Below are 12,470 nucleotides of genomic sequence, written 5' to 3'. Positions count from 1 at the left end.
GTGTTTTCAGGGGTGCTTTCAGTCACAAACTCCCATCAAAAATCAGATACACTTTAAAGAGGAAATATTTCCCAAGGGATGGTAAATATTATGTTGAACCCGAGGGATAAAATCCAAATCCTGGCACATGTGGTTATCTATTCATTTAGCTACAGATTTCTGGTCCTGAAACAACAAGTTAATAGTCTGTGAAAAAGAAAGAATGACTGAGATAAGACAGCTGATCCATCTGGAGTCCAAAGCTATCAAGGTTATCAGACAGAACCTGATATTACCATCTTCAGTTTCCTAGCAATACAGGAGTCTAAAAATAAGTTAAAAAAAGAATCAAGAAGATATATTTTTCACAAGCAGTTCTAGTAACCCTGATTACACGGGTAGAGTGTAAAATTAATATATTCTGGAGGGTCACTACTTTTGTCCACTTTTTCTAGCGTTATGGGGTGAAGGTTACTGATTATAAAAGCGAGCTGATAATACCAGCTAAAGCTAAGTACTCTATGGTGTAGCTATGTACTACACAAATTCTTCTACGAAGTTTTGTCTATAAATCTCTGTGCTGATCTGCAAAACTGCTAATATTCCAGACTTGGAGCTTTTGTGGGTTGAAACCACAAATCATGGCGAAACAGGGTTAGTGATGAGCAATAACTCATCTGAGACAGCTGAGTTTGAATTAGATCATAAATAAAATATTCAAACACAGTCTTCCAGAGTTGAGACACTCATACTCTCACAGTTTAACTTTGTCTCCATCTATATATTTTCAATTTTGGATTGAAAATGCTCTAAGGTTTAGGTTTTAAAAGAATATAAATCCATAGGCGGCATGTAAGTCTTTCGTTTGGGGAGGCCATGCGAGTGCCAGAAGTTCCCTAGAAGTGAGGGGGGCATCAACACCCAGACGGTGGTCCCACCTGTGCTCCACCCATGCTTGGTCTTTTCCCCCCTGAGGTCCCATCCTCGCTCCACCTCTTTCCGCCCCCATTCTGCCTATATCCCTGAGCCTTCCCGCCACCCGCTATTTGCTCCTCTCTGTCCCCTCCCCCTCATCACTCTCTCTTAAGGCAGGGAAAAGTGAAGGGGCCATGGCCCGTTGGCCCCCCCGTTCTGGCACCCCTTAGCTGAGTTGCTCTGGCATCAGCATAGCAGGCGGAGTCGTCCCACAGCTGTGCCAGCAAGTGAGAAGTAGAATCTGTAGCATCTACCACCACAGGAGAAAGAGTCCTCTCTAGCCCTGTCAAGGCGGGACTGGGGAACACTCAGTCGCTCATTCCCTAGCCCACACTCTCCACATATACACATACTGCCCCCCTGTGTGTGTCTACAGTTCCTGCAGCAAAGAGGTGGAAACCTCTCCTTCTCACCTCCTCCCCAATGAAACAGGCAGCCAACTCAGACTCATTGTGATCAGCGGTCTGAATCATCTGAGCACATCCGGCTGCTTTAGCACAAATGTGTCATCAGTATAAAGAAAGACACTCAGGCATATTTGTCTTTGTGTTTTTATTTAAAAATAAAACCCTCCGGGGTTTGTTCTCCTGAGCACGTGTGCAGGTCAGAGTGACTGAGAAAACAGGATTCCCCTCAGCCTGATTCATGCCCTGATCTGTCCTCTCCCACCAGCCTGACTCTGAGTCTTCCTCGCTGTTCTGTTGAATGTGAATGGAAAGGACAGGTACAGAAGCCAGACATGAACCAAAAGAGCAGAGGCATGCAAATTCCATGGGTGATTAAGTGACAGAAAGTCAAAAGAAGGAGAAAGTGAACTAGGGATGGCAGAATAAGCAAAGTTGTGTCTCGGTCTTTCTTAATAAGTTAATTTCTTACTTACCCAGGTAGGTGACACTACATTTTAACAATCACTAAGCAGCAAGTGACAAGTCCCTATTCAGAAATAAATCTATTACTTCTTCTTACATGTTTATTCTCCTAACCCTCCCCCTCCCTTTCCACACACATTCTCTCTTTCTCTGAGTGTCCATTTCCCCAAGAAACACACAAATTCCTTTGAAAATGTGCATTCAAATAATTGAAAGAAGTGCAAAAGACAAAACCCCCAGCACTGGGGAACAGACCAGCAAACACCTGAGATCTCTAATGCAGTCCCCCTTTCCTCCATGGAGTTTTATCCTGTTACAGTCACTGCAGCTCATCATCTGTCTCACAGAAGTACCAGAAGACAGAAAAGGTGTGACTATGCAAAACGAGTTGTTTGACCAACATGGTTCTACAAAATGCTGTCACCCGTGCCCTAAAATAAAAGAGAGAACAACAATTTGCTTAACAGTAATTGATGTGAAGAGTCAGAAGATGGTGGTGGCGCAAGAGAGGAGGAAATCACTGGAGACCATGGGTTAGGGAAAGCAACAGCAGCAGCACTGTGGTGTGTATCAAGGACTGGAAGAAGATTCCCCCCCCCCACACACACACACAGGTAAAACACTAAATTGGTGATTTTTGCAGCATACTCTGTGATTTCATGTAACGCCATCTTGTGAGAATTTGATTGCTGTGCCACTCACAGAGCCTACTTCTTTCAACTTTGAAAAAATGTCACTTTTCAGAACACTGCTTGTGTATGGCAGATTGTACATGTTTCTGAAGCTTTTGTCCTATACTTTTCCAGTCCCTTACTCCGTTTTCAATGAATGCTGGGTCTTTTGAACCACTGGGAAACTGTCTGCAAGGAAAACAGAAAACTGCATCTGCCTGCTTACTGTACTCTAAAAATGAAAATGTCTTGTAATATTCCCTTGTAAATGAACAATTTTGCTTACCAAAAGCAGCTTTTGGCAACTCAGGTATATGAGGTTGTAACGGTCCTCTTGCAGTTGTACCAAGGTCTGGAACAGGAGATTTAGTAAGACTGTTGCTGTCAGAAACCACAGTACTCTTAGGTTGCTTTAACAAGCGCTCTTCCCACCGATCAGGGCTCAGTATGTCACTGCAGGCAGCCAATGAAGACTGAATCTCAATCACTTATTTCCTTGCCTGGAATATCATTGTAATCTTTACATTTATTTCCAATGTAAGTATAATTTCTACAAACAAATTTCTCCAAACTGGGTTTTCTAGAGCTTGTGTCAATTCCCCCGCCCCCGAATATCCATGTTCTCGACTCACAGAGACAATACTTCCTTGTCAGGGGTGCCAGAACAGGGGTTGAGGGACAGGAAACCATGGCTCCGTCACCTTTTTCCTGCCTTAAGTGTGAGCAACGCGGGGAAGAGGTAGAGAAGAGTCAGCAGCAGGGGCGTCAAGGGAAGAGACCGAGCGGGAGCAGGAAGAGGTGGAGCAAGGGCAGAGCCTCAGGAGAAGAGGCCGAGTGGGCGTGGTGCCTCAGGGCGGAGCAGGGTCAGAGTACAGGCAGGGCATGGGCCAGGCATCAGAGCCCCCCCCCCACTTCTAGGGAGCTTCCAATGCTCCAAAGGCAGTGGGCTGTCACACCTCCAAAGGGAGGTGACCCATGCCGCATCTGACATTTGACCCTTGCATAGCTAGGTCACTTTCCCCACCTGTGTTGTGCTGTGAGGGAAAATGACCTGGATGCAAGAAGCCCTGACTTTGCTCCTGGCTCCCCCCTTCAGCTCAGAGGAGCAGCTTTTGAGAGAGGAGTGAGTAGCAATGCCAGATGCTCCATGCATCCAGGTCAGTTTTCCCATGCGGGTGCAGGAGGGCATGCAGGGGTTATGGGTGAAGGGGGCACAGTGCAGGGGTTTGGGGTGCAGGGGACACAGTGCAGTGGCTAGGGGCGCTGGAGAGGGGAAGGGTTAGGGACACAGAAGAGGGGCAGGGGGAAAGGGTGGGGGTTGGTGGTGCAGGAGGAAGGTGCAGGGGTTGTGGGTGCAGGAGGGAGGTGCAGGGTAAGGGGGGGTGGGGAGCCCATGGGGGCCAGAGGCAATGGGGGGGCACCATGCCCACAGGGCCCAAGGATGCCAAATTGCAAGTTTGCCCAGGGTACCATTTTCCCTCAGGCCAGCCCTGCCTATGGGATAGTAGGGCATTCAGTCCAGAACCATAGTTGCTGTGCATCCATCAAATCACCTGCAGAGTCAGAAACAGAATTCTGACACTATACGACTTCATGGAACTCAGAAGTATTCTGAAGAAGAATGTCCATGCAATCTGCTCTGAGATGTTTCCTGTACCACGAGTAAAGGAAGACAGAAGGCTGAAGATTCTTGAAATAAACCGCTGGCAAGATAAGTGATGTAGGGTTTGGTTTTTGTTTTGTGGAATACTGGTCCACATTCTATGGGGAAAGGGGGGCGTATCGTTTGGATGGCCTCTCCCCAATCTCCTTGGGGACAGGCTAGCTAAAGTGGCCAGAAGGAGGTTAAACTAATAGCAAAAGGTGAAGGGGTAAAAAGATGGAAGATATGCACACTCAGCACAAAATTGACATGTTGAGAACAAAATTAATCAAGGAACCAAAGTACAGAAAGAGAAAAGATCTTGAACTGTTTATAGACCTATGGTAGGAGCCTGGGTAACAAACAAGAGGAGTTTGAATTTATATTCATAAATAAGCAATTCCATCTAATTGATATTACTGAAACCTGGTGGGATGATTTGCACAACTGGAATGTTAAAATCAATGGTTATAATCTATTTAGGAAGGATTGAGAGGGCGGGGGGGGGGGGTGGCACTCTATGTCAAAAAAGACATTACCTGTTTATGAGTCATTGATAACTCAGAAAAAAATTATATTGAAAGCTTATGGATCAATGTCCTAACAGATAAAGCACAAGAGGACTTATTATCTGGTGTCTACTAGTGATTGTCTGTACCCCTACGTTCATCTCTTTTACAAGTCTATGTTAAATTTTGGACAAATCTTACTGTTCATTTGAACACTTACGATTTGCTGATCATTATTGTCCTGGTAAAATACATGTGGCCACATTGTATGTAAAGATATAAAAGGTATAATATTTCCAAGGCATGTTCCACCTTGTTCTGGAGGGCAGTCACAAAGGTGCTGGGCAGTACAAGATGCACATTTCTGGGGGAAAAGCTGGGACTAGGAGTTTGCTAGTGCTGCCCTGCAGTGTAATTCGTGAGTGGCTGTCTAGAGCACTCATACAGTATAACAGAGTGATTTACGTGCTGGAGGCTTTGTGTGAGCAGACCAGGAGTGGTTGCTGTCACAGCGAAGCAGTGTAAAAGGCACCTTAGGTTGGAGAATTGAGGGGGAACAGCTGTCCGTCCATCCATCCAGATTGTATCCTGGGTAACGTCACACTGCTAGAAACCACCAAATCACAACAGGGAACAGGATGACTTCTTATGCACCTGTCTATAACGTGTAGTGGAAAAAACCTGCATGAGCATGGGGGACTTCAATTTGAGTGACATATGACGCAGATTTGCAGTGTTGTTGTGGCCAATGATTCTCTCAGGATATTAGAGAGACAAGATGGGTGAGGTAATATCTTTTACTGGACCAAGTTGTTCTTGTAAAAGATATTACCTCACCCAACTTGTCTCTCAGATATGCTGGAGGTCTCATGCTCCCAGTACTAAAACATACGTGGCATTTCTAAATATTACAGATGACAATTTCCTAATTCAGAAAGTGTTGCAGCCAATTTATTAGACCTTGTCTAAGAGATAAATAGGAACTGATCACAGAACAAAAAATTAATGGTAGCTTAGGTACAAGTGATTGTGACTTGATTACATTTGTAACATACAAGTAGAATAAAGTCCAGACCAGTAACTTGCTGTTTTAATAGGGCCAGTTTCACAAAGCTGAAAACAATGATGAGCTAAATCAGCTGGGATGAAGAATTTAAACAGAAAAATGTGAATGATAATTGGGAATCATGTAAGGACAACTTACTAGATGCCCAAAAAGTCACAATCCAACAATCAAGGAAGAAGGCCATATTGGTTAAAATACTGACCTGGTTTAGAGGGGAAGTAAAGGCGGTTATAAAATTTTTAAAAATTATATATAATAAATGGAAGAAAGGGGAAACTGATAGTAATGAATATAAATGAGAAGTTAGGAATTGTAGAAAATTGATAAAGGAAGCAAAGGACACAAGGAGAAATCTATGGCCCACAGAGTTAAGAACAATAAGAGATTTTAAAATATATTAGGAACAAAAAGAATCCTGACAACCGTATTGATCCATTACTAGATGGAAGTGGTAGACTTATTAATAATAATGGAGAAAAGACGGAAGTGTTCAATAAATACTTCTGTTCAACAGTTGGGGAAAAAAAACAGATGATGAAGTCATGATAATGATAACACTCTTTCCATTCCACTGGTAACTCTGGAAGATGTTAAACAGAAGCTACTAAAGTTAGATATTTTTAAATCAGCAGGTTCAGATAATTCGCATCTAAGAGTTTTATAGGGGCTGGCTGATGAGCTGGTTGGACCATTAATTTTAATTTTCAATAAGTCTTGGAGGAAAGGGGAAGTTCCAGAAGGCTGGAAGAAAACTAACTGCTTGCCAATTTTTAAAAAGGGTAAACAGATCAACCAGGATGATCATTGGCCTGTCAGCCTGACATTGATCCTGGTCAAGAGAATGGAATGGCCGATATAGGACTTGATTAATAAAGCATTAAAGGAAGGTAATATAATTAATGATAATCAATGTGGGTTTGTGAAAAATAGATCCTGCCAAATTAATGACATCTTTTTTTGATGAGATTACAAATTTAGTTGATAAAGATAATAGTATTGATCTAATATACTGAGGCTTCTCTACGGTACCAAGGGTCATGGTCAATTCTCCATCTCTGACAATTTTTAAATCAAGATTGGATTTTTTCTGAAAGCTCTGCTCTAGGAATAATTAGTTGTAATTAAGACCTAGGGCTTGTCAACATAGCCCAGCAGTTCAGACTATAGGGGTGTAAATTGCAACATGTGCTAGCATGCTGTGCTGTAACTCCCCTTTTTGTTCACGCCTGCAATGTCCACGAAGGGGAGTTACAGCGCAGCATGCCCAGCACCTGCTACAATTTACACCCATATAGTCTGAACTGCTGGGCTACGCTGACAAGCCCTACGTCTTAATTACAACAAAAACAGCTGTTTCACTTGATATGCTCCAGCCACACTGATGTCCTCATTTGCCTGGGACCTGCAGTACAGATCTATTTTTTATGCCCCATTTTCTATTACAATATGTCCTGGCAGCTTGAAGGTTTTCATTAAGACACTTTTTTGCCATGGTTTGTTTCCTGTCACAGTGTTCAAACAGTGCAGGAAATTGTGAAAACGTATTTCCTGAAATCTTATACTGTGATGTATCTGCATCATGTCCAGATACATTATAGTATAAACTTACTGATTTTTTGTTAGCATTCATATAGTGCTTATCAAAATAGTATCTACTCTATTTCCTGCAGGACTCCTTGTGTATTTGCATGCTGTGGCCACTGTAAACTGGCCAAGTAGATGGTTAAAATGAGCTTATGGCTGCTTTGCATCACTGAAGCAGCACAAAGCAGCCAGATTGAAACTGTCATTGTCAATTGCCCTATACATAGTATAGGAAGGCTGGTAGCACTGCTTATTATTAAGGCTGCCCAACACTTCCCATTAAAGACTCTTTTTCAGTGAACAGGGGGGCATGGATCAGCGTTCTTCTTGTACTTCCAAGCTTGGGAAGCTAATGATCCAACTAGCAGACCAAATTCGGTGATGAATCCGGGTCATGTGCCACCTGAGGCACATTGTGCATACGCTAAGAAGAAGTTGCTTAACTTTTACCATTTGGGCTGAAATTTTCTATGAACATTTTCAGCCTCAGGCTGACTGTTCCTGGAAAGTTTCAGCCAAAAAAGTTGAGTTATTTCCAAAGAGGCTTCATTTCAAAGGTCTTGAAAAGTATTAGCATTCCCCATGCATTGGAGCAAGGACTTGAAAATTGACAGGCGGACAGCTGTGATAAATAGCAGTTTTCCCCTTGGCAACTGGGCTCCCTGTTCTTTGCAAATAACTCTCATCTCAGACCTGACAAACTCACTATATCAAATAGATTGCTTAAAGGGCATTTGTCTATAAAGGGTAACATGTAAGGTCTCTGCTGATAACTTGCAGTTTACTGATGTTTATAATTATAGCATGATGTGTGTACAGGTAATATTGAAGGAATAACATAACTATTCTTAAGTTTGTGCCCGTATGGTCTTAAAGTTCAAAAGAGTCACTAGGGAATAATATTACTCAGTGACAACCTATTCATGCAGGAGGGAGTTGCCATCTTTCCCTGGCTAGCTGGTGATGTAATGCAAGGTTCAATTGTCTTCCACTGCCCCACCACAGAACAGTCTGGAAAATTCTGAAAGACAATTGCAAACAATCAAAACCACTTGGAGGTAAAAAGGGACCATTATACCAGAAAAGGGATCGCTCTGTCTGTGAAGTGGAGAGAGTCACTCTGGATCCTTTCACAGGAGAAATCTTGTTGAGCAGAGCTATTTCATGAAAAATTGGATCCTGTTTCCTGTGAAGCCACGGACTGAACTTTCGGGATATGGGAAATCTACTTTATTAGATGGGAAAGGTAACTATTAATAAATGTAGGCCCTACAGTTGTGTTTTATGATTTTGGTTTTTATTGTATCCGTTTGTTTCCAGCACACTCTCTTCTTTCTAGTGGAATCTCTATTTTTTCTTAAATAAACCTTCTTTTGTTTCATTACTGGTGTTGTGCTTTATACGGGAGAGACGGGTCAAGATAAAACTGGTAAAATGGGGTATACTGCTGCTTTCTGGGATTTCTGTGAGTAGCCAGTGTCAGGGGCTGGGGTCAGGGTGCACCTCTTCATAGAATCATAGAATATCAGGGTTGGAAGGGACCTCAGGAGGTCATCTAGTCCAACCCCCTGCTCAAAAAGCAGGATCAATCCCCAACTAAATCATCCCAGCCAGGGCTTTGGCAATCCTGACCTTAAAAACCTCTAAGGAAGGAGATATATGTTATATATGTTAACCTGCAAGGCAAAGACAGGGCTGGCATAGCTCAGAGGTCTCCAGTGTAACACAGACACCCCTGGGGGGCTGTCTAAAGGCATGTCTATACTACAAACTTAAGTTGACCTACAGCCAACACACTGCCCTTCTTCTGTTGGTGGTGCGCGTCCTAACCAAGAGCGCTTCCACCGACTTAAAAGGGACAGTCTGGGGGGGCTGAGAGCCAGGGTTCTCAGCTCCACACATAGCTCCCTGCCGGGAGCCCAGCTGCCCCACTGGATTCTCAGCTCCCCCCTCCCCACCAGGAGCACGACAGTGGAGCCATGAAATTAATAAGAATGACAGACAGTAGCTGTAAGTAACAGTGTCCACAGGGACACTGCGTCACCCTAACTACACCTATATAAGCCTTACACCTCTTGTGGAGGTGGAGTTATTATGTCGGTGCAGTGGGGCAATTACATCGGCTGGAGCAAGGCTGTAGTGTGTACACTGACATAATTAGGTCGACATAAGCTGCTTTATGTCGACCTAATGCTGTAGTGTAGATCAGGCCTAAATTACAGTACTGTATCCTCAGGTTGCTCTATGGGCCTCAGTGCTGCCTGGAATCTGAAGTGCTGCATGCTGTGGCCCAACCCTTGATGGGCTTCTCCCTCCCTGTACCCCAGAGCTTTCCAGGGGTCCTTGGAGGACAGATTTACCTGTCTTATACAGAGCCTGCACCACAGGAATCTCTTGCACCCAAATCATTTTTAGGGTACCTTTACACTGTTCCAGCCTTCTTCCTCAGAGTAAATGGGCTGGAGCAAGAATGAGGAACTCACCATGAGTTATATCAAATATCTCTGTACAAGGAGTGTCCCTGGGTAGTTGAGAACAACATGCATCAATATAGCATCCTTCCCAGTAAAGCTAGAGATAGAGCTGGTTGGAATTTCCCCCCTCCTCCATGAAAAATTGATGACAATGAAAATTCTCTTTTGTCCAATTTTCTGCAAAAAAATGCAGATTTATTTTTAGAAACCCTCTATTTTTTATTTTTTCCTATGAAAACCTGAATACTCTTGTCAAGCAATTTTTGTGAAAAATTTAATTTGCAGAAACTCCATTTTTTTATTAAAAACTTAACATGCTTTAATTTGTGCACAGTGACCTTGTATCGTTAGTTGATTTGCCTTAACTTTCCTGTGCGTGCCCATGTAGACCTGCCCTGAGAAGTAAATTCCAGAACCAAACAACATAGCTATAGAACATTCCATCATCCTTTGTCAATATTACACCAAGAATAAAGAAAATATTTTTCAGACAAAGAACAGTTAATCATACTATAAGGCAAACAGAAATTATACATTATAGTAACATTCTTATGCATACAGCACATATTTTAAACAATTTTATAATTTCATTCAAACTTTTAAAACTAGTGAATTGAGCTCAGGGCTAGGAGTCAAGAACTCCTCAGCATTAATCTTGGGTCTGCCACCAAAGACCAGATCCTTATTTAGGCACTTAAAAAGTTCCCTGATTTTCAAAAGAGCTAAGCACTTTGCAGCTCCCATTACATTTTTGAAAATCTTTGTCTTAGACCTTGATGTCTTTGCCTGTTTTCCCTATGTATTAAAATCACAGAGATGTTATGAAGATTAATTTATGAATATTTGCATAGTACTTTGAAAATATAAAGTGTTAAGTAAGCATTTCCATTGAGAGAGAGAGAGAGCTTGTTCCAGCTTTTAGAGCCACAATGTACAAAAACAGCTTTCAGAAATAACTTTAAGTATTGGAATTTAAAAAAAAACTGATTCCCTCAAAGAATAAATTAATGAGGATTTCTAAAGAAATTTCAAGTCAGGTATTTTAGTAAAATATTCATAGATTCCAAAGCCAGAAGGAACTATTGTGATCATCTAGTTCAATACCTGTATTATACAGGTCACAGAACTTCCCCAAAAGAATTCATAGAGCAAATCCTTTAGAAAAACACCTGATCTTGATTTAAAAATTGTAAGTGATGAAGCATCTACCAGAATCCTTGGTAAATTGTTCCAATACTTAATTACTCTCATTGTTAAAAAATTACACCTTATATCCAGTGTGAATTTGTCTAGCTTTAACTTCCAGACATTGAAACATGTTATACCTTTCTCTGCTAGATTGAGAAGCCCATTGCTAAATATTTGTTCCCCGTGTAGATAGTTGTAGAATCTAATCAAGTCATCCCTTACTCTTCTGTTTGTTAAACTAAATAGATTGAGCTCCTCAGGTCTATCACTATACGGCATGTTTTCCTATCCGCAAATGAACTCTCACAGAAAAATGATAAAAAACTAAAACACCATCACACCATTGGGTAAACACTTTTCACAAAGTGGTCACTCCATGTCTCATCTGTCAATATTCATCCTCAAGGGAAACCTGCACAACACCTTCAAAAGTCAAACCTGGGAACGTAAATTCATAATGCTGCTAGCCACTAAGGATCACTGATTTAACAGGGACACTGGTATCATGGCTCATTACAACAATCTGTAACATACACCTGCCTGCTAACGCTTAATGGCCGACTTCAAATCCCTTGTGCATAGCTATCTAACTCTTACTGTTCACTCCATCTCAAACGACCTCCTACAACGTGTTAACTCTTATGCTTAACTGTCTGTACAAACTTCTGTTTGCCTCAGATGCGCTGATTTCTTTCCCCAGACCTGAAGAAAACTTTGTGTAGTTTGAATGTCTGTACCTTCCACCAACAGTGCTTGGTTCCATAAAAGGTATTACTTTACCTAACTTGTCTTTCTAAACCTTTAATTATTCCCTTGTCTGAACTCTCTCCAATTTATCAACATCCTTTTTGAATTGTGGGCTCCTGTCATAACTATAAAGGGAAGGGTAACAGCTGTCCTGTGTACAGTACTATAAAATCCCTCCTGGCCAGAGACTCCAAAATCCTTTTCCCTGTAAAGGGTTAAGAAGCTCAGGTAACCTGGCTGGCATCTGACCTAAAGGACCAATAAGGGGACAAGATACTTTCAAATCTTGGGGGGGGGAGGCTTTTGTTTGTGTTCTTTGTTTGGGTTTGGCGTTCACTCTTGGGACTGAAAGGGACCAGACATCAATCCAGGTTCTCCACATCTTTCTAAACAAGTCTCTCCTATTTCAAACTTGTAAGTAAAAAGCCAGGCAAGGCGTGTTAGTTTTCCTTTGTTTTCTCAACTTGTAAATGTACCTTTTACTAGAGTGTTTATCTTTGTTTGCTGTACTTTGAACCTAAGACTAGAGCGGAGTCCTCTGAGCTCTTTAAGTTTGATTACCCTGTAAGGTTAATTTCCATACTGATTTTACAGAGATGATTTTTACCTTTTTCTGTAATTAAAAGCCTTCTTTTTAAGAACCTGATTGATTTTTCCTTGTTTTAAGATCCAAGGGGTTTGGATCTTGATTCACCAGGAGTTGGTGAAAGGAAGGAAGGGGAATGGTTAATTTCTCCTTGTTTTAGATCCAAGGGGGTTGGATCTG

Source organism: Chrysemys picta, chromosome 6, assembly GCF_011386835.1.
Source record: "Chrysemys picta bellii isolate R12L10 chromosome 6, ASM1138683v2, whole genome shotgun sequence".
Lineage (NCBI taxonomy): Eukaryota > Metazoa > Chordata > Testudines > Emydidae > Chrysemys > Chrysemys picta.
The sequence above is the reverse complement of the archived record's forward strand: the minus strand, read 5'-3'. Positions refer to the sequence as shown.